Raw genomic sequence first — 23,185 nt, forward strand, 5'->3', positions numbered from 1 at the left:
CCGCGCAGTTGAGCGCCCCACAAACCAAACATCATCATCATCATCATCATCATGTTGTTCATCCACAGTGATATTTTCACCGGAATATAACACAGCAATTAATTTGCTATGAAAGGATTCCACACAAGGGTAGCAGCTGCAAAACGATCTAGCTGTCTCACTACTCTAAATGGAAGGATTTCCTTCAATCTGAATTTTTCCTTTCACTTTGCCACGAATGCCTCTAGCGCTGTTAGCTGGAGGTATGCGCTCACTGTTTTTTGACGTACCTGAATATACAGTATACAATAGGCTAATTCAGTTACAACAAAAACAACTAATTTCAAATTATATTACAGCAATATAGAAAATGTTTATAATGTTTGTTGAAATATCAATTGCGATAAAAATATTAAATAATAATACAATGGCTATACAAACGTATCAGCTGTAGGTAAAGCAACATTGGTTTGCAACTTCTCGGCCTGCTCTTGTCCAGTAGTTGTAACATCGCTGTCTGAAGAGTCATTGATTTCATTGGTGGGAGGGATATATTCTTCATCATCAATAGCGCTTGCAGCGTCATCTCGTAATTCATTAGGTTCTCAAAAATCACGACGATCTTCTCTTTAGGGTTCACCATCTGACATTGACATCAAATATTTTAAAATTTCTTCATCAGACAAATCGCGTCTTTGAACTGCCATTGCAAAACAACTGAAATGTGGACAACACAAACAGTGTCACAAAGTTTCGTTGCTCATCAAAAATGGGTCTGCAGAAGACTGATCAAATTAGGGTGGTAAACAACAATAGCTTTGGAAACGTCCGAAAGCTATTTTTCACATTTCGGTACCCGTCAAAATGACGGATTTTGGTCCTTGTAGTAGGAGTTGTTTGGGACACTTTTCAGAAGCCGGCCGCGGTGGACGAGCGGTTCTAGGCGTTTCGGTCCGGAACCACGCGGCTGATACAGTCGGAGGTTCGAATCCTGCCTCGGGCATGGATGTGTGTGATGTCCTTAGGTTAGTTAGGTTTAAGTAGTTCTAAGTCTGGGCGATTGATGACCTCATATGTTAAGTCCTATAGTGCTTAGGGCCATTTGAACCATTTTTTGAACTTTTCAGAATGGTCCTACTGTGTAAATTCTTTGCACACGTCTACCTAACAAATATTATGTGAAGTCATGGAAAATAGGGCCCGTAGATGAATCCATATAAGAGAAATAAGTCTACAGAAGTAGAATACCTGTCAAAATGACGGGTGCAGTCCTAGCGTTATCCTGTGAACATCTACTTAAATACTTCCACCGAACTTCCGTCCAAGGTAACACTGTGCCAACCCTGCAGCAACACCAAATGCGAAAAACTCCCTCACTGTACCACAAGATCCACTATTTTTTCCATTCACTGTAGGTGACAAGACCATCAGCCGATCCACATGCAGCGCTTCAAAGCCTCATTGCTCGACCCTGCTGCCGCCTAGCGGGATGCTGCGGAAGGTGTTGTCAAGAGACACGTGCTCGGTGTCTTTGGGTATCGATAGCGAACTGGCTCAGTCATGACCACGGCGAGAATGATGTTCGATTTGTTGTTGTGGTAGTGTTCAATACATCAACAAGGAATGGTGTATCAAAAAGGCTCTGAGCACTATGCGTCTTAACTTCTGAGGTCATCAGTCGCCTAGAACTTAGAACTAATTAAACCTAACTAACCTAAGGACATCACACACATCCATGCCCGAGGCAGGATTCGAACCTGCTACCGTAGCGGTCGCTCGGCTCCAGACTGCAGCGCCTAGAACCGCACGGCCACTACGGCCGCCTTAATGCTGTATCACTCGCAACCTTGTAACACGGCATAAGAACAGGGTAAGGTCCCAGCTGACAACCATCGAAGTCGAGTGTCACGCCTTGTCAATTCAACCGATGTCGACACCGACAAGATCTGCTGCTGTCGGTGAACGCAGATCCATCTCAGTAATCTCCTGCGTGAACATTGCGAAGCGAACTGCACGCCATGGATATTTACAGTTGGGTCCCACACAAGAGGCCGCTGTTCACAGTGACAAAAAAAAGTTGGTTTGACGAGCCACGATGTTGCTCTATTCAACAGATGCAAGCCGACCGCAATGTGTGAAGGGCGTGACTTAGGCCGGAGATAATTCTGTGTTGTTTTATGGATTTTTCGTACCATGACCTGGACACACTGATTCAAGTTCCAGTGAACGTGAATCAGGATAACTACTTTAATTTTCACAGAGACTAAGTGTTACCTTTTCTTGTGCTGCTTCATAATGAGTGTACCATGGACAATCCCGTCTGCCAAGTCGACGACAGCCGTGTTCATGGGCCTGCATGCATATGTTCCTGGTTTGAGAAATGCTCAGGCACGCTATCGCACCTCGTGTGGTCCGCTGACTGTCCCGAGCTTAACCCCATAGAAAATTTGTGGAGCTATTTGGAACAAAAGGTAGCAGCGAACATCACCGCAGGTTTGGTAGCCCCCTCGTCCCTTTTTTTTTTTTTAGTCATCAGTCTTCTTACTGATTTGATGCGCCCCATCACGAATTACTCTTGCTGGATAAATTCGAACTTCTGTCTTCTCCTACATGAAGGTCTTCCTCTGGGAAAACTTGAGAATCCCGGTACTCTGAAGGAACACCTTGTTTATTTTGAAGGATGATTAACTTTTTTAAAAATAATAAAAACTTGTTTGTTCACTGATTACATTATTTTAAATTATAAGTAATAACATGTGAACCACAATAATTTCTTTCGCCAAAATGTCGAGAAAAAACAAACGGCATGTCATTAACAGCTTTTCGCGGATCACTTGTTTACTTCTCACAGAACACCATAGTTCCACGGAACACAATCTGGGGAACCCTGCTCTACAGTTTTTACGCTCTATAGCTCCCTCTAGTACACTGATGTCTTAACACATATCCTGCCATACTGTAACTTAACAGTGTTTTTCATAAATTCCTTTTCTTGCCGATTCTACAGAGAACCTCCTCGTTCCTTACCTTATCAATCCATCGAATTTTCAACATTCTTCTGTAGTACCACATTTTAAATTCATCTATTTTCTTCTGTTCCAGTTTTCCCACAGACTATGTCTCACTGCCATACAATGCTGTGATCCAACAGCACATTATCAGAAATTTCTTCCTCAAATTAAGGCCTATGTTTGATACTAGTAGACTTCGCTTGCCCAGGAATCCCCTTCTTGCCAGTGTTAGTCTGCTTTTTATGTCCTCTTTGCTCCGACCGTCATGGGTTATTTTGCAGCCTAGGTAGCAGAATTCCTTCACCTCCTTCGTGATCGCTAATTCTGATGTTAAGTTTCTCAGTGTTCTCTGCTACTTCTCATTACTTTCATTTTTTTTATTTACTTTTAATCCACATTCTATGCTCCTTATAACATTCGATTCAACGAATCCTCTAATTCTTCTTCACTTTCACTGAGGATAGTAATGTCATCAACGAATCTCAACACCGATGATATCTTTTCACCTTGTATTTTAATCCCACTCTTGAACCTTTCCTTTATTTCCATCATTGCTTCTTCGACGTATAGCTTGAACAGAAGAAGCGAAAGACTGTATTCCTGTCTTACATCCTTTTTAATTCTAGCACTTAGTTCTTCGCCTTCCGCTGTTATTGTTCCCACTTGGTGCTTGCAAAAAAATGGCTCTGAGCACTATGGGACTTAACTTCTGAGGTCATCAGTCCCCTATAACTTAGAACTACTTAAACCCAACTAACCTAAGGACGTCACGTACGTCCATGCCCGAGGCAGGATTCGAACCTACGACCGTAGCGGTGGCGCGATTCCAGACTGAAGCGCCTAGAACCGCTCGGCCACCCGGCCGGCTGGTGCTTGCATCTACTGTACATTACCCATGATTCTCTAAAGCTTATTCCTATTTTTCTCAGAATTTCGAACATCTTGCACATTTCTCAGCGTCGAACGGTTTTTTTCAGATCGACAAATCCTGTAGCGATATCTTGAGTTTTCTTCGGTCTTGCTTCGATTATCAACCGCAACATCAGAACTGCCTGTCAAGTGTCTTTACCTTTCCTAAAGCCAGAATTATTGTCATGTGGCAGATCGTCAGTTTTCGTTTCCATTCTTCTGTATATCTTTCTTGTCAGCAAATTGGATTCCTGAGTTTTTAAGTTACGGTAATTTTCGCAGTTGTCGGTCCATGCAAACTTCAGAATTGTGCGGATGATGTCCAAAGTCAGATGCTGCATGACCAGTCTCATACATTCTACACAGCAACGTGAATAGTCATTCTGTTGCCAGTATCTTAGGAATTCCGAAGCAATGTTGTTTATCCCTTCTGCCTTATTTGATCTTAAGTCCTCCATAGCTCTAGGAGACCTAATCGCCAATGTGTGGTTCCAGCTAGAAATAACACACCTGAATGAACTTGTGGACTACCTTTCTCGATGAACTGGCGATTAGGAAGACCGTGAGTTTCTTGGAGGATGACTAAATTTTTGTCTGGTTTGCTTACGCTGCTATCGTATGAATAATGTTAGTTCCTCCTTTGAGAGACGGCTATTGACATTTTCGAAGCAGGATTTCGCAAAATGTATAGCGAATTTCTGTGACTGTCTACCAGTTGTTACGTTCTTCAGACATGATGTAGCATTATCCAACATCTAACTTTTATTTTTTCGAGCTTATAAAATTAACTAAACATGCTGTGTCTGACTGTAGCACATACTTTACAACGTATGCTTTCTGTGCGTCACGTTTTTCCGATCGTGCAAGCTTTCTGTAGGTTTCAGTATCAGCTTGAAGAAAGCTGTTTATTGCAGCGTCACATTCAGTTCGAGAAATAAAGTAATTTCTGTTTATTTTCATTAATTTTGGATGTGTTTGTAATACTATGTAACATTCTAATCTACCTTACACAAGCGAATAAATGATTGATTATTTCATCGTAATGATAGGATGAAACATTATTTTCGATGTGGCACTCAGTTTACATTCGTCAGCGACCTCTCGTACATTCACAGAGGGAATGCAAGAGGGAGAAGAGGGTGACGAAGAAGAGGAGAAGGACTGTAATGACGAAGACAATGTAGTTTCAACGAGAAATCACCAAGGTACACCAAAGTTTGTGCCATCACCAAGAGCAAAGCAGTTCTGTATCATCCATCACCTTGGATAACGAATAAAAGAAGCAAGACCTGTCAGATGTAGATAACCGGGATGTAAGAGTTTCACTTTTGTGCAGTGCAGTGAATCCAAAATGTTTCCCTGTTTCTGATTGTATTTTCACATATATTACATTAAAATATTCCTGTGTTTAAGTGGTCAGTAGATAAATAAAGTCAATCATACTAATCCCTGAAAATATTTTATTACTACGATTAAAAAAAATATTCGAGTCCTAAAGTTGCATTTATGTGCTAAATGGCCTAATATTTTGGTGAATCACAACATTTTTTCAAATGTATTGTTAGAATCTTATTTTGCTCCAGAACAAAGCATTGACCACTAATACATACTTCTCATTCATACGATCTAAGCCCAGGACTGAGAAAGTCAAGAATTACCAATATTTCTCTCACACTCCGTCGTCAGTCAAATAAACGTGCTACCATTAGCTTCATCCTTCTTCGTGCGCCCTCGTCGTCCCCAGTTGAAAACTTGAATGTGTCGCATATATTCAAGCAGTATTGAAGTATGGGAAACGCAAACGTTTTGTATTCAGTATTCTTTGTAGACCTACTCCTGTTTCCCAGTACCCTACCAATGCATCCTGGACCAGGATTTACTTCACCTATAACTGAAATTACGTCGTCAATCGACAACACATCTCTGTACACTGTTATTTTCAAATATTTGCTTTACATGGTAGGCTGTAGTTGTGACTCATTAACCCTGTGATCAAAGCATACCTCGTTTTAAAGTGTTTTGAAATGCACAAATTTACATTTCTCTGCATTAAGAGCCAGTTGTCAGTTACACCAACATAATATTCCGTCGACATATAACTGGATGTTGTTTAAGAGACACGGTACCCCACAGCTTACACGAATCTCATGCGTCTATTGATGACTGAAAGACGACATATGATTTATTCTTAAAATTTTATGATGCTAGTCCCGTACCGTGGCATATTGCCAGTTTTAGCGGCACACTAAGTGTCGTTAAGGCACGTGAAACATTTTAAGACGTATTTTACAATCAATCGTTTGTAGGCCTGCAAATTTCAAAAATTGTTCGTACAGTGGGCCACTTGAGGGACAGTATATGTCTGGATACATGATTAACTAGGTACTATGAAGCCGATGTCGTCTTTTAGGCATTATGAAGTTCCGTCATCTGCAGTTTCTGTCAAATATATTGCTTTTTCCATAGTAACAACGTCATCATGATGTGTGAAGAGAGTTTTGTATGAACGATGTTTGCAGAACCCAAGATGATTTCCTTGTATGAGGTTACATTGTTCAATGTATATCATAGTGTTTGGCCCCAAATATGTTCTGGGGTTCTGCTAAAAACAGCCGTGAGTAACACAGAACAACAGTTCTATGGACCACTTCTTCTTCTTTTTTGTAAGTGGATTTGATCTGTGAAGCTCTTCTCCAGTCAGGAGGTACATAATTCTGCTCAAGAGCTCTGCTGCAAAGAGTGACCACGAAAGGGATGCCGCACTCGAAAGTTCAGTGTAGAGCCTGAAACGGTCTCCATCCGGATATGGGAGATTTAGCAACGGTTTTCAACAACATTCGCATTAATAGTGGCATGCTCATTAAGTGATGGTACTTCATGTTCCTTTGTATTACGAAGACAGAATGAAAAACTTCGGAATTTGTTTTGCTGTTTTCCATTACGTTCCGTAAGTCTTCTGGACAACGATTTCTCTGTAACTGACGGGCGAAACACGAGACCCAAATTCAATGGTGTTTTCAGACAAATCCTTTCAGATATTTATGTCATGGTGTTTATATAGGATCCCATTCATTATTCCTTTCTCGTATCCAAGCTCGTTTCAATTAAAAGCTCGCTATCTGCAGATTTAGCCTTTGTTTTGAATCTGTTGTACAGTGGTGCTGTTTCTTAAGATGTTTCCCCGTTGTGTCTCTATAACAACGAGGCTGTCTACTATTTGTAATTACACTGCATGATACACATTTTTGTTTGGTTGACTATACATTTTAAATTGAGCGAAACTTCCTTTCCAAGTTCACTACCTGATATGGTGATTCTAGATCTGTGTGAGGAATGTTATAACATCCTCCTTATTTACTTTATTGAATGTGTAGACATTTCTGTTTACCTTTCGAGCCCTTTGTACCTTGGTGCTCATGAGACTTCTGATACCAATCTTGATGTGGACGTACTCCGAGACATCGAGTCTCCTTCTTGCCAACAACACCAATTAGTACACTATGAGATCAAAAGCATCCGGACACACACAAAAACATACGTTTTTCATATTAAGTGCAATGTGCTGCAACCTACTGCCAGGTACTCCATATCAGCGACCTCAGTAGTCACTATACATCATGAGATAGCAGAATGGGGCGCTCCGCGGAACTTGAGGACTTCGAACGTGGTCAGGTTGTAAGTAGGCTGTTTATGTTTTCTTATTGGCAACGTTAAAAACCACTGGCTGTGCTGTGTGCAGTATGTGGCTAGTTTGCATTGTTGCCTGCCATTGTTGTCATGAACTGCTATAACTGGATGTGAACAGCAGATAGCGTTGGGCAGTTGGAGGTGAGCCGCCAGCAGTGGTGGACGTGGGGAGAGAGATGGCGGAGTTTTGATAATCTGTAAGACTGAATGTCAATTATGAATATTAAGGTAAATACATTGTTTGTTCTCTATTAATATCTTTCATTTGCTAACTATCCCTATCAGTAGTTAGTACCTTCAGTAGTTTGAATCTTTTATTTAGCTGGCAGTAGTGGCGCTCGCCGTATTGCAGTAGTTCGAGCAACGAAGATTTTTGTGAGGTAAGTGATTTGTGAAAGGTATAGTTTAATGTTTGTCAGGGCCATTCTTTTGCAGGGATTTTTGATAGTCAGATTGCGTTGCGCTAAAAACATTGTGTGTCAGGTTAAGCACAGTCTTGTACAATTGTTCTAAGTGGACGTTTCACATGTAAAATTGTTCAAAGGGGACGTTTCATATGTCGACCCTTAGCCTAGGATACCTCACTGGAATCTTCTGATTTTTTCTTGTAGTTTGTGTATTTAGTGTAGATTTTGTTTATTGCTAGTGCGTAATTGTAGAGAGAATCTCCTTTGTAGTTGCAGTCTTTCATTGTTGTACTGTAAAACAGTTGTGGCATGCATGTAGATTTGCACCAAGTATTTCGCAGCTGCAATTAACTAGATATTATTTTCAGTGCTATGTTAATGTGTTCTCCTATTATTGCTCTTCAAATTGTGTTTTTCTGTGTTATCGTGTGAAATATTGTCACAATAATGGCGTGTGAAAAACGTAACACTCGGCTCCAAAGTAAACTGAGAAACGACAGTGAAGACGAAAGCAATGTGTTAGCGCCACTGTGTAATGAGTTAACTAATGTTCAAAGTAGTAATTTGGTAACTGTGCATAGGGAAATGGAGCGGACGTCAAACAATGGCGTAGACAGTCAAACAGGTAGTGAACAGGGAAGCATTATCGATCGGTCGGTCGGCAACAGCTCGCCTCAGGAATCCGAAATGATAGGACACAATATTGCAAATACTGCAGATTCAGGTTTTGCGTCCTCACCGTTTTCTCAAATGAGTCAAGACACATTTTCTGCTTGTCAAAATGTGAATGCGGCCGGTGAAAACGCACTGTCAAAAAGCATAGAGAAACAGATTCCAGACACTAATACATTATTATTGCAATTAATGCAACAAATGGAACAAAATCAGAGACAGATGGGACAAAATCTTCAAAAGTTAGACACAATGGAACAAAATCTTAAAAAGTTAGACACAGTGGAACAAAATCTTAAAAAGTTAGACACAGTGGAACAAAATCTTAAAAAGTTAGACACAGTGGAACAAAATCTTCAAAAGTTAGACACAATGGAACAAAATCTTCGGAAGTTAGACACCACACTTGAACAAACACGTGAAGATCTAACTACTGAGTTACATAACATTGAATCGAAATGCCAAAAAGTCTGTAATGACGTAAAAACACAAATTTGTGAGCATTTTCAGCCTATTTTTTCGCGGCATGAAAATGCATTACAGAATCACGAAGCAGCCATAAAAGAGCTGCAAACTATTGTTCATGAAAATCATGAGACCTTGCAAGCTAAAATGGACTCAGTTGCATCTACCGATTCGGTTACGCAACTTGCAAAAACTCAGGAAAACTTAAAGGACACAGTAGAAAGACACATGGGGGAAATTAGTTCATTATCAGAGAAAGTAGCCGAACTTTCGGATCAGGTCACTAACTTATCTACAAAGGTAGATGATGATCTGAATGACACAAGACCCATAGCCTTCACTGACACAGAAGAGTATGAACAAATTAGAAAATTCAAACAAAATCAAAATCAAATCAATACACAGTACAAAAGAGAAATCCGGGAAGTACAAGATCAGTTGACACAGGTAATACAAGAATTACATATTTCAGAGGATACTCGCGCTCCAACACGGGAAGAGGAACTTAGAAATACGGAAAAGCCACAAAATAATAGCACAGGGCATTTCGGTAATTATGAAAGAAATTGGCAAGGTACACCGAATTTTGAGATGGAACCGCCGAAACGACGTGACAATGACCGACATGCTACTCGCCGACACGATGATTTTGACTATAAGCTGTTCATTACTACACGTAAATTCAAAACATTTAAGAATTATGGCAACAACATTCATCCACAAGCATGGCTCCATCAATTCTCTCATTGTTTCCCTCCCAACTGGTCATTGGAGCACAGGTTAGAATTTATGTGTGGCTACTTAGAGAATGAACCAGCTGTAAGAATGCGATCGGTCATTCACGATTGCCACAGTGAAGGAGAATTTTACCATGCCTTCCTCTCAGCATATTGGTCTCAAGCCACACAAGACCGCGTAAAACATAGCATCATGATGATGAAACACTTTGAACAATCTGAATTTTCCAGTATTGTCAAATATTTTGAAGACATGTTGCACCAGAATCAGTACCTATCAAACCCATACAGCCCCTCAGAACTCATCCGCATTTGCTTAATCAAACTGCCCGAACATTTGAGACATATTATTTTGGCAGGACGTTGCAAAGACGACATTGAAGCTTTTCAGGGACTGTTACAAGAACTGGAAATTGACACAGACAGTCGCGGGATGCAAAAACAGGAAAACAATCATTACAGGTCACATCCGTCACAATTCCGTGACGACAGAAACAATAAATGGCCACGACAAACCTATTCTTACAACGTAAATCGTGACCAAAACAGACACCACCCATATGACAACCACTGGCAGAGTAATAGTTACAGGGAAAGATCACCTTTCCGCGGTAATGACTATCACAGAGACAATCAGAGAAACAGACAATATGGGAACCAATATAACTATTATCAAGGGAGACAGAATAACTTTAGACGCAACGGTCCAGCACGCAGTGACGACTCAGGCAGAAATTCTCCACCACATGACCGACAAGAAAGAAACTATCGAACCTACCGACATGACGACAGACGATATGATCGTAACGACAGACCTGAATTGCATCAGAACTGGCGAGATTTAAATAGAGCAGAGCACTCTCGTCACAATGAATTTGTAGAAGTTAGGTCTCCAAATCCCAATAACGACGCGCGCCAACAAAGAGACAATAGGCGATGACTCACACCGCTGGCAGCCACAATATGTACTTATGAAAATGACGACGGAGCTGCCGTAGCTAGTAATTACGTAAAAATGGAAGACATTAGGGACATCTTACTCCAGGAACACGACGTAAAACATAACAACATTGCATATCCTGTGATCCACATTACTGTAAATGACGTAAAATTTACGGCAGTACTTGACTCTGGCAGTCCCATTTCAGTAATTAGTGAAACAGCTTTTAGCAAATGCAACAAATCGAACGATTGCCCCACACTTCCGTTACGTAAGATTAAATTACATGGTGCAATCTTTGGAAAAAGTGTAGATGTACGCCAACAAACCAATTTAGAATTCTTTTGCCAAAGCCACAGCTTCTCTATGAACTTTCTTATTGTTCCATTATTGTCGACGGAAATTATACTGGGAGTAGACTTTTTGAATGAATACAAAGCAATTTTAAGCTTTCACGATGCTGAAATAAGTTTAGAGAAAGAAGGTATGTCAATAGCTTTGAAATTTGAAGACTGGCTCTCAAACCATGATGAGGAAATTAATCGGCTTTACCTTCTGTTAGATAACAGTTCGGAATTTTCTACGGAACTAGACACTAACAATCACTCTGCAAGTACTGACAGGGATGACATCGACGGCATATTTGAAATTAATGAGTTAATTCAGAATAAAATTCAGACAACTGAGAATTGTAATGACACTGATAGGCAGGACCTTTTTGAGATTTTACAAGCACATTCCACAGTTTTTACTCACAAAACAGGAACAATCAAGGGATTTCAATACCAATTTCGTGTTCATGAGCATACTAAATTTTGTGTTAGACCATACGTAATTCCGGCGCATTATAGGGACCGTGTTAGAACAGAAATACAATCTATGCTTGACGAGGGCATTATTGAGCCTGCAGTAAGCTCATACAACAATCCGTTACATGTTGTTGAGAAGAAAAATGGATCGATCAGACTTGTCTTAGATTCGAGACAAATCAATACTATCATTATTCCTGAAACAGACAGGCCGCAGACGATGGAAGAACTTCTTCAAAATTTTAATGGTGTAAAAGTGTTGTCTTCCATTGATCTCAGATCCAGCTTTTATCAGATCGAACTTCATCCAGAATGTAGAAAATACACAGCTTTCCTTTGTTTCGGCGTTTGTTATCAGTTTCGGAAACTTCCTTTTGGTTTGAACATTTCTTCAGCAGCATTCATTCGCGGGTTAAATTCCATATTACCTGAGTTCTTAAAACGTCACATCACCTTATATGTGGACGATATTCTAATAGCAGAAGCTTCATGGGAACAACATAACCGCATCCTCAACAGTTTGTTACGTATTTTTGCAGAATCTGGAATTACAGTTAACTTGGAAAAGTCTGAATTCGGTAGGACAAAGGTGAAGTTTTTGGGACATATTATTTCTTCTGAAGGCATTCAGCCGGATCCTGAAAAGTTAGAAGCAATTAGAGCCATTCCAGTTCCATCCACAAAAAAACAAGTCCGCAGTTTTCTAGGTCTCGTAAATTTTTACCGTCGTTTTCTGAATATGCAAATTCTAGTTACACCAAAACTTTGTTCTCTCACTGGAAAAAATACTATTTGGAACTGGGACGAACAAGCACAGTTGGAATTCAATTCTTTGAAAGAAGCGTTACTTCACGCGCCAATACTAGCTCATCCAGATCTGTCACAAGATTTCTGCCTTAGCACGGATTCTTCCAAAGTTGGTCTTGGTGCCCATTTATTTCAAGAAGCCATAGAAAATGACACTACCATACAGAAAACCATTGCTTTTGCTAGCCGAGTGGTAACAAAATCTGAAAAAAATTATTCCGTTACTGAATTAGAAGCTTTAGCTATCGTTTGGGCATTTAACAAATTTCGTTTCTTTCTTTCTGGTAAGCACGTAAAAGTATACAGTGATCATCATGCATTACAGTTTCTTATGTCTTCAAAATTAAATCATGATAGGTTAAAACGTTGGGCATTGTTTCTGCAAGAATTCCGCTTCACAATAGTCTACATTCCCGGCAAGGAGAACATTGTTGCGGACGCGCTGTCACGCGCACCGGCTGGGCTTGAGAAAAGTAACACAGAAGGCAACCTCGAGAAAAATTTCAGTATTCTTTACATTCAGAAAGTCGCCTTTGAAAACTTCATCACCACATCTTTAAAGGACATTTCTCATGAACAAGATAAAGATCCGATTTGGAAAGATATCAAAAGTAAATGGCATGAAAAGACACACACTCAGATTCGGCATTATTACCTAGTTAGAAACAACATACTCTTCAAACGCTGCACTGTTGATGACAAGCTATGGGTACTTTGCATTCCAGACGATTTTGTTAATAAGCTCATTTGGTACATTCATTTCAGCTACGCACATTTTGGTCCACGAAAATGTTATCATATTCTTCGAACGACTTGTTATTTTAACAATATGGAAAAGCGAATTCGAAGAGTCTTGTCTATTTGTAAACTTTGTCAAAAGGCGAAACCATCTACTATCTCACATCGTGCTCCGTTGTTTCCTATTATTCCTTCCAAATTAAAAGAATTTGCTGCTGTTGATCTCTTGGGACCCCTTGTCACAACATCGAATGGATTTTCGTACGTTCTAGTCGCTGTTGAACTTACTTCAAAATTTGTTTCTTTCACTCCGTTACGTAAAGCCACTGGACGGTCTGTATCCAACGCCTTTGTTAAAAATTTCTTACGTGAAGTGGGACACGTTAGTAAAGTCATTTCAGATAACGGACCGCAATTCAGATCTGCTGTTTGGTCACGCATGCTTCGGAATCATAAAATCAAACCTGTTTTTATTTCATTGTATTCACCACACTGTAACCCGTCTGAACGGATTATGAAAGAAATCAATAAGCTTTGCAGACTTTATTGTCACAGAAAGCATCAGCATTGGGACAGATATTTACACTTATTTCAAAATGTGCTGAATGAAATGCCTCATGATTCCACTGCTTTACCACCTACTCTTGTACTGAAGAATGTAGAACCTCCGAACAGAATCAGAGAGCTTGTACCTTTCCCGAATACACGTAAACTTCGACACAAAGACATAATTGATTTGGCTCTTAAAAATATAAAATCTGCAGCAGACAAAAGGAGAAAACTACACGGTAAAGCAAATGCAAAGAAATTATGTATTGGTCAGAAAGTTCTCATTAAAGCTCATTCATTGTCACATAAGAAAAAACACTTGAGTCACAAATTCTTTCTAGTTTACAATGGACCTTACAGAATCCGACGTATACCACATGATAATTGCGTTGAAGTTGAAACTCTGCGTACTAGGAAGAGTAAAGGTTTACACCACATTTCTCATGTAAAACCATTTATTGACAGATAATCTGCCTTTTAACTTAGTCTTTGCAATTTTCACTTCACGCTACTTGTACAATTTGTCAGACTTAAGAAACTGTTAACATGCAACATTTTGGTTTGCTTACGAGTGGATTCTGGATTTGGTGCTTTCTGTGAAATGCCAGATGACACAGTGGTTGGTTTGTGTGACAGCTACACGATTATATCACGACGTTACTAATGAGTGACAATTTACAATGTTGCTTTTGCGGTGTATCTGTTTGATATCTGCACAGTTTTTCTGAATTCTTCTGTAAAGTAAAACATGTTTTAGTAGTAACTTTTGTGCTATTGCTACAAGGAGACAGCCTTTTCCGTAGCACAACAATACTTTACAGCACAGTAATTTCTTCATCGCAACAATAAGCATAATAACTAAGTTATTTATACGCAAAGCATTTCACTTTTGTTTATCATGAGGTAAGTACATTGACTTCTGCAGAACTTAGCTTTCGGAGGACAATAACTACGACACTTCCCAGAGATTATCTTACAGCAAGACGCACATTTAGCGCTACAGGACACGTATTTGAGTGATTAATTTTGTACTTATAACATTTATTTTTAGAGATTTTTGAATTACAAAGAAAGTTTTTCGTGATACATTTCATTCCATTGCTGTAAGCTATTATACCTGAGGATACAATTACAATAAACCTCAGGGGGGTACACGCCTACTTTGTGTACCATGTGTTTGGCAAGCACAAGGAGCCCTAGCTAATATGGTATTTGCTTATACAATTTAACACATCGGTACCATATTTCTCTAACACATAAATTACACAGCTATCTGATCATTTAACAGAGAAACAAACATCTTTTTACTACGTCAGTGACACATGTTTACGCAATTACAGAGTTGGATTACTTCACACTTAAGAAATTGTACTTTGTCTGTACTTTGTGCACTGTTCATATTTTTTTGGAACCATTGTGATACTATGAGAACTTTGAATGATGTATTTGGTAAGGGATCATGATTTTTAAAGTACGTTTGAGGTAGATGACACTACTGAAATGAGCAGAGAATTTTTTTTAGATTTTGAAACAATTGCAGAAAGCTACGACTTTTTTGAGATTTGACTGAGGTGTTATGATGTTATTATTACGACGACGATGTGTATTATGCTGCTGAGGTATGTTTATGATCAATAACCTAATGCTATATGAGTTATTTGATTATGCTACGTATGTTATGATGAAATATTGAAGAAGTGTTGACGAATAAGGTAAGGAGTAATGAATAGTGGTTAGGGACTCTTGACTTGTGAAAAAGGATGTTGGAAACCAAGAATCGTACTTTGAGAGTTATGAAATGTGTGTAAATGCGTGAATGTATCACAATGCAAGCGAAAATTTTTTGGACACTGTCATATCAATAGCATTTTGTTTCTACAGATTTGTACCGCAAATTCTTGACCTGTGAAATATTTTTATATGAGACTGTCACTGTAGCGGAAACTACTGTCGTAAATATTTCCGTAAGAAAGTTAAGTGACCACCTGCACATAATGTGACGTGGGCACCCAGGTGTGTCAGACACCTGGAGAACAAGCCTTTTCAGACGCTCAGGTAGAAAAGAAAGCCATTAGGGTGTGCCAGAGGCACAGGTGGAAGAGAAGGACAAAGAGAGGCCTATACTGCTGTTAATGACATTCCTTTGTAGAGGGCATCGCTAATGCGACACGCTCGCTACTTGAAAACATATGATTTTTGTAATGCGTTGTGGGCACACAGCTGTGTCAAACACCTGGAGAACAAGCCATTAGGGCGTGCCTTTCATCGCTAATGCGACACCCTCGTTACTTAAAAACATATGATTACTCGCACTTTGTGCTAATTATTGAAATGCTTATGAATTGACAAGAAATATTTTTACATCTGCACACCTGATTATGACAAGAGTCTTTGTACGAGAGTTGAGAGCAATTAACTTATGAAATGAAATGTCACATGACTACTGAATGATATTTTTATGCTTTGCTTTTTGTAGTTGCTTATTTCATTTAATATCTGGTTTCCAGCTGTGTTGCAGCATTAGTTTTATAAAATAAACTTAGATGCATTTGCTAATGTGAACTCTTTCTGTCAACAGATCTATTAAATAATTATTTTATGATCCACATTCTTTAAAAAAGGAGCACTTGGAAAGGAAAGAACAATAAGAAGGAACTAGCAACAGTAAAACAAAATTTTCTTTTCAAGTACATGGTAATATTTTTTTACAATCAGTTGTTATGGTGCACCACTTTAATTACATAGACATTAAGATGTGAATATGCATTTCCCTTGTCTGCATTGTTGTTTTTCCTGTAATAATTTTTCTGCTTGAGCTATGTCATGTTTAGGTATAAGTTGCTGCTGTTTGTCAGGCATAGTGTTACTGAATTTGACTTTGTGTTACTCTTCTAAGCTAGTTTTTCTTGTTTCCTGCATTGCCTTATATTAGTTGTAATATTGCACTTGCTTTGCTAATTTATGCTGCTTGCTTTGCCATTTCTATTTTTTGTCATTGATGTTTGTGTTAATTATTTTTTTTTTGCTGCATTGCCTCGTCCCTTAGTTTAGCATCTGAGCTCAGTAGATTTAAGTTAGCTTAAGAGGGGGTAGACTATATAAGAAACTGACTATGGAGAATAGGTAAAGAATGCATTGCGAAGAAAGATTTGGGCCCAAATGAGTATGGTACAATCAGAAATAATTATTTTGAAAGAAATATGAATAGAATACACGAACGAGGTATAGGTAGGATTTTCTTGGAAATAAATGATGAGGTAAGCAATGTGTGAACATATAAATACAGAAAGCATGCTTGGATAGGATTTTTTTGGTGGAAACAAATGTTGAAATAAGACGAAAGATCTATCGAATGAAGTTGTGGGGTGGACTGCAGTACCAAATGTTACACTGAAAACAAACCCTGTCCTTTCCTTTTGTGTTATTCCGCTATATGTTTGTGTACCCTTGTGTATTTGTGTTTTTCCTGTCCTTATGTGTTTAGCTGATGACAGCTATGTGGTAGAATTTTTCTAATACTCTGTTATTTACCTTGTAAAGATGTTTAGACATTATTTATTCTGTTTTAATGCTCATGTGTGAAGTTGACGTTTCAAAAGTGATTCTGATCTTTTATTTTTGTACTCATGTCATCATTCCTGTAACACTGATGTATCTGTTTATTTCTATTCTTTTGTAAAGCCTGTACTACAAATGTTATCTGTATTGTTATGTTTTTAATGATGTATTTTGTATCTTTGTAATTGTATTCTTATGTTATATAATTGTAATTGACACCAGTTACTCAAATTAAGTAACTTGTAAGCATTCATTTCACTGCACACATTCTGTTGGTCATACTATATGGACACTATGTGAGAAGTTGGGACTGTTAGTGTTTGCACGTGTGTTACTAATTCAGCAAGGGACTGGATAACAGCATTGCTGGTTCTAAGGACAGTTCCACAAACTTTGTGAGTGCACAAGTGGGGGTATATGGACTTGCTATCTTCTCTGCAAGACTCTTCAATGGTGATTGTGCACCTGCACGGTCACAACAGATGGCTGCTGGCCATCTCTACAAGGACTACAGTGGGTCTGCATCTCTGGTGGCCCATCAATACCATACTCTCTACCAGGACTGCAGTGGGTCTGCTCAGTGATGACCTACCTACCAATATTCTTCAACACGTCGACTGACTCTGCTGTGGGTTTGCTCCATTGTGGCGCATTACCTGTCAGCATTTCAAGAGTCAGCACTGTCTTTCCGTTGGAAGGACAACACTACTTCTTCAAGACTGCATGGAAATCCACTACTTCTACGTGCAATTTCTTTTACTAATGAGACTTTGTGAAAAACAAAAACTGTAATTACTATTATGATGAACAATCTGGACTGTCTTTATTGACTGTGAAAAAAATTTTAGCTGTTGACCAACATTGTATCAATAAGTGTGTGCATTTGATATCTTTGTTATTGTAATTATGAAAAATTTTTTCAAATCTGTATTGGCCACTGGCCAAAAACATTTTGTAAAATTTTTTGTGGGGAGCATGGGGGCTATGTAAGTAGGCTGTTTATGTTTTCTTATTGGCAACGTTAAAAACCACTGGCTGAGCTGTGTGCAGTATGTGGCTAGTTTGCATTGTTGCCTGCCATTGTTGTCATGAACTGCTATAACTGGATGTGAACAGCAGATAGCGTTGGGCAGTTGGAGGTGAGCCGCCAGCAGTGGTGGACGTGGGGAGAGAGATGGCGGAGTTTTGATAATCTGTAAGACTGAATGTCAATTATGAATATTAAGGTAAATACATTGTTTGTTCTCTATTAATATCTTTCATTTGCTAACTATCCCTATCAGTAGTTAGTACCTTCAGTAGTTTGAATCTTTTATTTAGCTGGCAGTAGTGGCACTCGCCGTATTGCAGTAGTTCGAGCAACGAAGATTTTTGTGAGGTAAGTGATTTGTGAAAGGTATAGTTTAATGTTTGTCAGGGCCATTCTTTTGCAGGGATTTTTGATAGTCAGATTGCGTTGCGCTAAAAACATTGTGTGTCAGGTTAAGCACAGTCTTGTACAATTGTTCTAAGTGGACGTTTCACATGTAAAATTGTTCAAAGGGGACGTTTCAAGGTGATTGGGTGTCACTTGTGTCATACGTCAGTACGCTAGATTTTGACACTCCTAAACACCCCTACGTCCACTGTTTCCTATGTTATAGTGAAGTGGAAACGTGAAGGGACATGTTCAGCTCAAAACCGTACAGGCCGACCTCGTCTGTTGACTGACAGACACCGCCGACAGTTGAAGAGGGTCGCAATGCATAATAGGCAGACATGTATCCAGACCGTCACACAGGAATTCCAAACTGCATCACGATCCACTGCAAGTACTACGGCAGTTAGGAGGGAGGTGAGAACACTTGGATTTCATAGTCGAGCGGCTGCTCATAGACCACACATCACGCCGGTAAATGTCAAACGATGCCCCGCTTGGTGTAAGGAGCGTAAACACTGGACGATTGAACAGTGGAAAAACGTTGTGTGGAGTGACGAATCACGGTACACAATGTGGCATGTTTTGGGTATAGCGAGTGCCCGGTGAACGTCATCTCCCAGCGTGTGCAGTGCCAACAGTAAAACTCGGAGGCGATGGTGTTATGGTATAGTCGTGTTTTTCATGGAGAGGGCTGGCACCCCTTGTTGTTTTGAGTGGCATTATCACAGCACAGGCATGCATCGATGTTTTAAGCACCTTCTTGCTTCCCACTGTTGACGAGCAATTCGGGTATGGCGATTGCATCTTTCAACACAATCGAGCACCTTTCCATAACGTACGGCCTGTGGCGGAGTGGTTACACGACAGTAACGTCCCTGTAATGGATTGGCCTGCCCAGAGTCCCGACCTGAATCCAACAGAACAACTCCGGGATGTTTTGGAACGCCGACTTCGTGTCAAGCATCACAAACCGACATTGACACCTCTCCTCAGTGCAGCACTCCCTGAAGAATGGGCTGCCATTCCCCAAGAAATCTTTCAGCACCTTATTGAACGTAAGCCTGCGAGAGTGGAAGCTGTCATCAAGGCTAAGGGTGGGCCAACACCATATTGAATTCCAGAATCACCGACGGAGGACGCCAGGAACTTGTAAGTCATTTTCAGCCAGGTGTCTGGATACTTTTTATCACATAGTGTATATTTCCATCATGGTAGGTGTGCTCAACCATATGTTCTACGTAATTTTCTAAGATTTTGTGTTTCACGTAAACTTTTATGTTACCTGCTGCTAATGTAACGGTAATTTTTGCAATCAGTTTCGTAATTAGTACAATCTCCAGCTGTTTTTACATGTCTTGGAAACATACGCACTAGGTAACTGTGGTATCTCTGAAATTATTGCCCCTGAACGTGTGTCTGGTGGCCTATAGGAGATCCCATCTGCAACTTTCATTCCATTCGTAACTGTTGTTTGTGTCAAAACAATTCCACAGCAGATTCAGTTTCTCCCTCAGTAAATTCTGGTACGTCTTTGACTTAGGTCAGCTTCTAGAGAAGTGTAGTGCTCTAAAGTCACCCACTCGTTTCTTCACTGTTGAAAATACAAGGGCTGGCCAATTGTATACATTTCCGTTGGTAAGCTGCCAAAGAAATTACTCCATGATGATACGAAAATCCAAGTTATCCATTTGAACGAAAAAAGTTACAAAATAAGTATCTGGTACTCGAACTAAACTATTTTGCAGATGAAAGTGACACTTTATTGGGCAAAATGTGCTGAAACTTCCCCTTTCTCGTGTATTGATTTGTTGTTGTGGTCGTTGTGGTCTTCAGTCCTGAGACTGGTTTGATGCAGCTCTCCATGCTACTCTGTTCTGTGCAAGCTTCTTCATCTCCCAGTACCTACTGCAACCTACATCCTTCTGAATCTGCTTAGAGTATTCATCTCTTGGTCTGCCTCTACGATTTTTGCCCTCCACACTGCTCTCCAGTGCTAAATTAGTGATCCCTTGATGCCTCAGAACATGTCCTACCAACCAGTACCTTCTTTTTGTCAAGTTGTGCCACAAACTCATCTTCTCCCTAATTTTATACAATACCTCCTCATTAGTTTTGTGATGTACCCATCTAATCTTCGGCATTCTTCTGTAGCACCACGTTTCGAAAGTTTCTATTCTTTTGTCGTCCATGTTTCACTTCCATTCATGGCTACACTCCAAACAAATACCTTCAGAAACGACTTCCTGACACTTAAATCTATACTCGATGTTAACAAATTTCTCTTCTAGAATGAAATTTTCACTCTACAGGAGAGTGTGCGCTGATATGAAACTTCCTGGCACATTAAAACTGTGTGCCGGACCGAGACTCGAACTCAGGACCTTTGCCTTTCGCGGGCAAGTGCTCTACCGACTGAGCTACCCCAGCATGACTGACGCCCCGTCCTCACAGCTTTAATTCCGCCAGTACCTCGTCTCCTACCTTCCAAACTTCACAGAAGCTCTCCTGCGAACTTTGCAGAACTAGTAGCACTCCTGAAAGAAAAGATATTGTGGAGACATAATAGCTTAGCCACAGCCTGGGGGTTGTTTCTAGAATGAAATTTTCAGTCTACAAGGGAGAGTGGAAGGTAGGAGACGAGATACTGGCGGAATTGAAGCTGTGAGGAGGGGGCGTGAGTCGTGCTTGGTTAGCTCAGTCGGTAGAGCACTTGACCGCGAAAGGCAAAGGTCCCGAGTTCGAGTCTCGGTCCGGAACACAGTTTTAAACTGCCAGGAAGGTTCATATCAGCGCACACTCCGCTGTAGAGTGAAAATTTCATTCTAGAAACAACCCCAGCCTGTGGCTAAGCCATGTCTCCGCAATATCCTTTCTTTCCGGAGTGCTACTAGTTCTGCAAGATTCGCAGGAGAGCTTCTGTAAAGTCTGGAAGGTAGGAGACGAGGAACTGGCAGAATTAAAGCTGTGAGGACGGGGCGTGAGTCGAGCTTGGGTAGCTCAGTCGATCCGGCACACAGTTTTAATCTGCCAGGAAGTTTCATATCAGCGCACACTCCGCTGTAGAGGGAAAATTTCATTCTAGAAACAAGCCCCAGGCTGTGGCTAAGCCATGTCTCCGCAATATCCTTTCTTTCAGGAGTGCTACTAGATCTGCAAGGTTCGCAGGAGAGCTTCTGTAAGGTTTGTAAGGTAGGATACGAGGTACTGTGGGAATTAAAGCTGTAAGGACGGGGCGTGAGCCGTGCTTGGGTAGCTCAGTCGGTAGAGCACTTGCCCGCGAAAGGCGAAGGTCCCGAGTTGGAGTCTCGGTAAGGCACACAGTTTTAATCTGCCAGGAAATTTCTCTTCTTCAGAAACGCGTTGCTTGCCAATGCCAGTCTACGTTTTATATCATCTCTACTTCGACCATCATCAGTTATTTTGCTCCCCAAATAGCAAAACTTATCTATTACTTTATGTGTCTCATTTTCTAATCTAATTCCCTCAGCATCGCCCGACTTAATTCGACTACAATCCATTATCCTCGCTTTGCTTTTGTTGATGTCCATCTTATATCCTCCTTTCAAGACCCTGACCATTCCGTTCAGTTGCTCTTGCAGGTCCTGTGCTGTCTCTGACAGAATTACAATGTCATCGGCGAACCTCAACGTTTTTATTTCTTCTCCATGGATTTTAATACCTACTCCGAATTTTTCTTTTGTTTCCTTTATTGCTTCTTCAATATACAGATTGAATAACATCGGGGAGAGGCTACAACCCTGTCTAACTCCCTTCCGAACCACTGCTTTCCTTTCACGCTCCTCGACTCCTATAACTGCCATCTGGTTTATGTACAAATTGTAAATAACCTTTCGCTCCCCGTATTTTACCCCCGCCACCTTCAGTATTTGAAAGAGAGTATTCTAGTCAACATTGCTAAAAGCTTTCTCTAAGTCTACAAATGCTAGAAACGTAGGTTTGCCTTTCCTTAATCTATTTTCTAAGATAAGTCGTAAGGTTAGTATTGCCTCACGTGTTCCAATATTTGTACGAAATCCAAACTGATCTTCCCCGAGGTCGGCTTCTACCAGTTTTTCCTTTCATCTGTAAAGGGTTCGCGTTAGTATTTTGCAGCTGTGATTTATTAAACTGATAGATCTGTATAATTTTCACATCTGTCAACACTGCTTTCTTTGGGATTGGAATTATTATATTCTTCTTGAAGTCTGAGGGTATTTTGCCTGTCTTATACATACATCTTGCTCACCAGATGGTAGAGTTTTGTCAGGACTGGCTCTCCCAAGGCTGTCAGTAGTTCTAATGGTATTTTGTCTACTCGCGGAGCCCTGTTTCGACTCAGGTCCTTCAGTGCTCAATCAAAATCTTCATGCAGTATTGTATCACCCATTTCATCTTCATCTGCATTCTCTTCCATTTCTATAATATTGTCCTCAAGTACATCGCCCTTGTACAGTCCCTCTATATACTCCTTCCAACTTTCTGCTTTCCTTTCTTTGC

The sequence above is a fragment of the Schistocerca cancellata genome, chromosome 2 (genome assembly GCF_023864275.1).
Source record: "Schistocerca cancellata isolate TAMUIC-IGC-003103 chromosome 2, iqSchCanc2.1, whole genome shotgun sequence".
Taxonomy (NCBI): domain Eukaryota; kingdom Metazoa; phylum Arthropoda; class Insecta; order Orthoptera; family Acrididae; genus Schistocerca; species Schistocerca cancellata.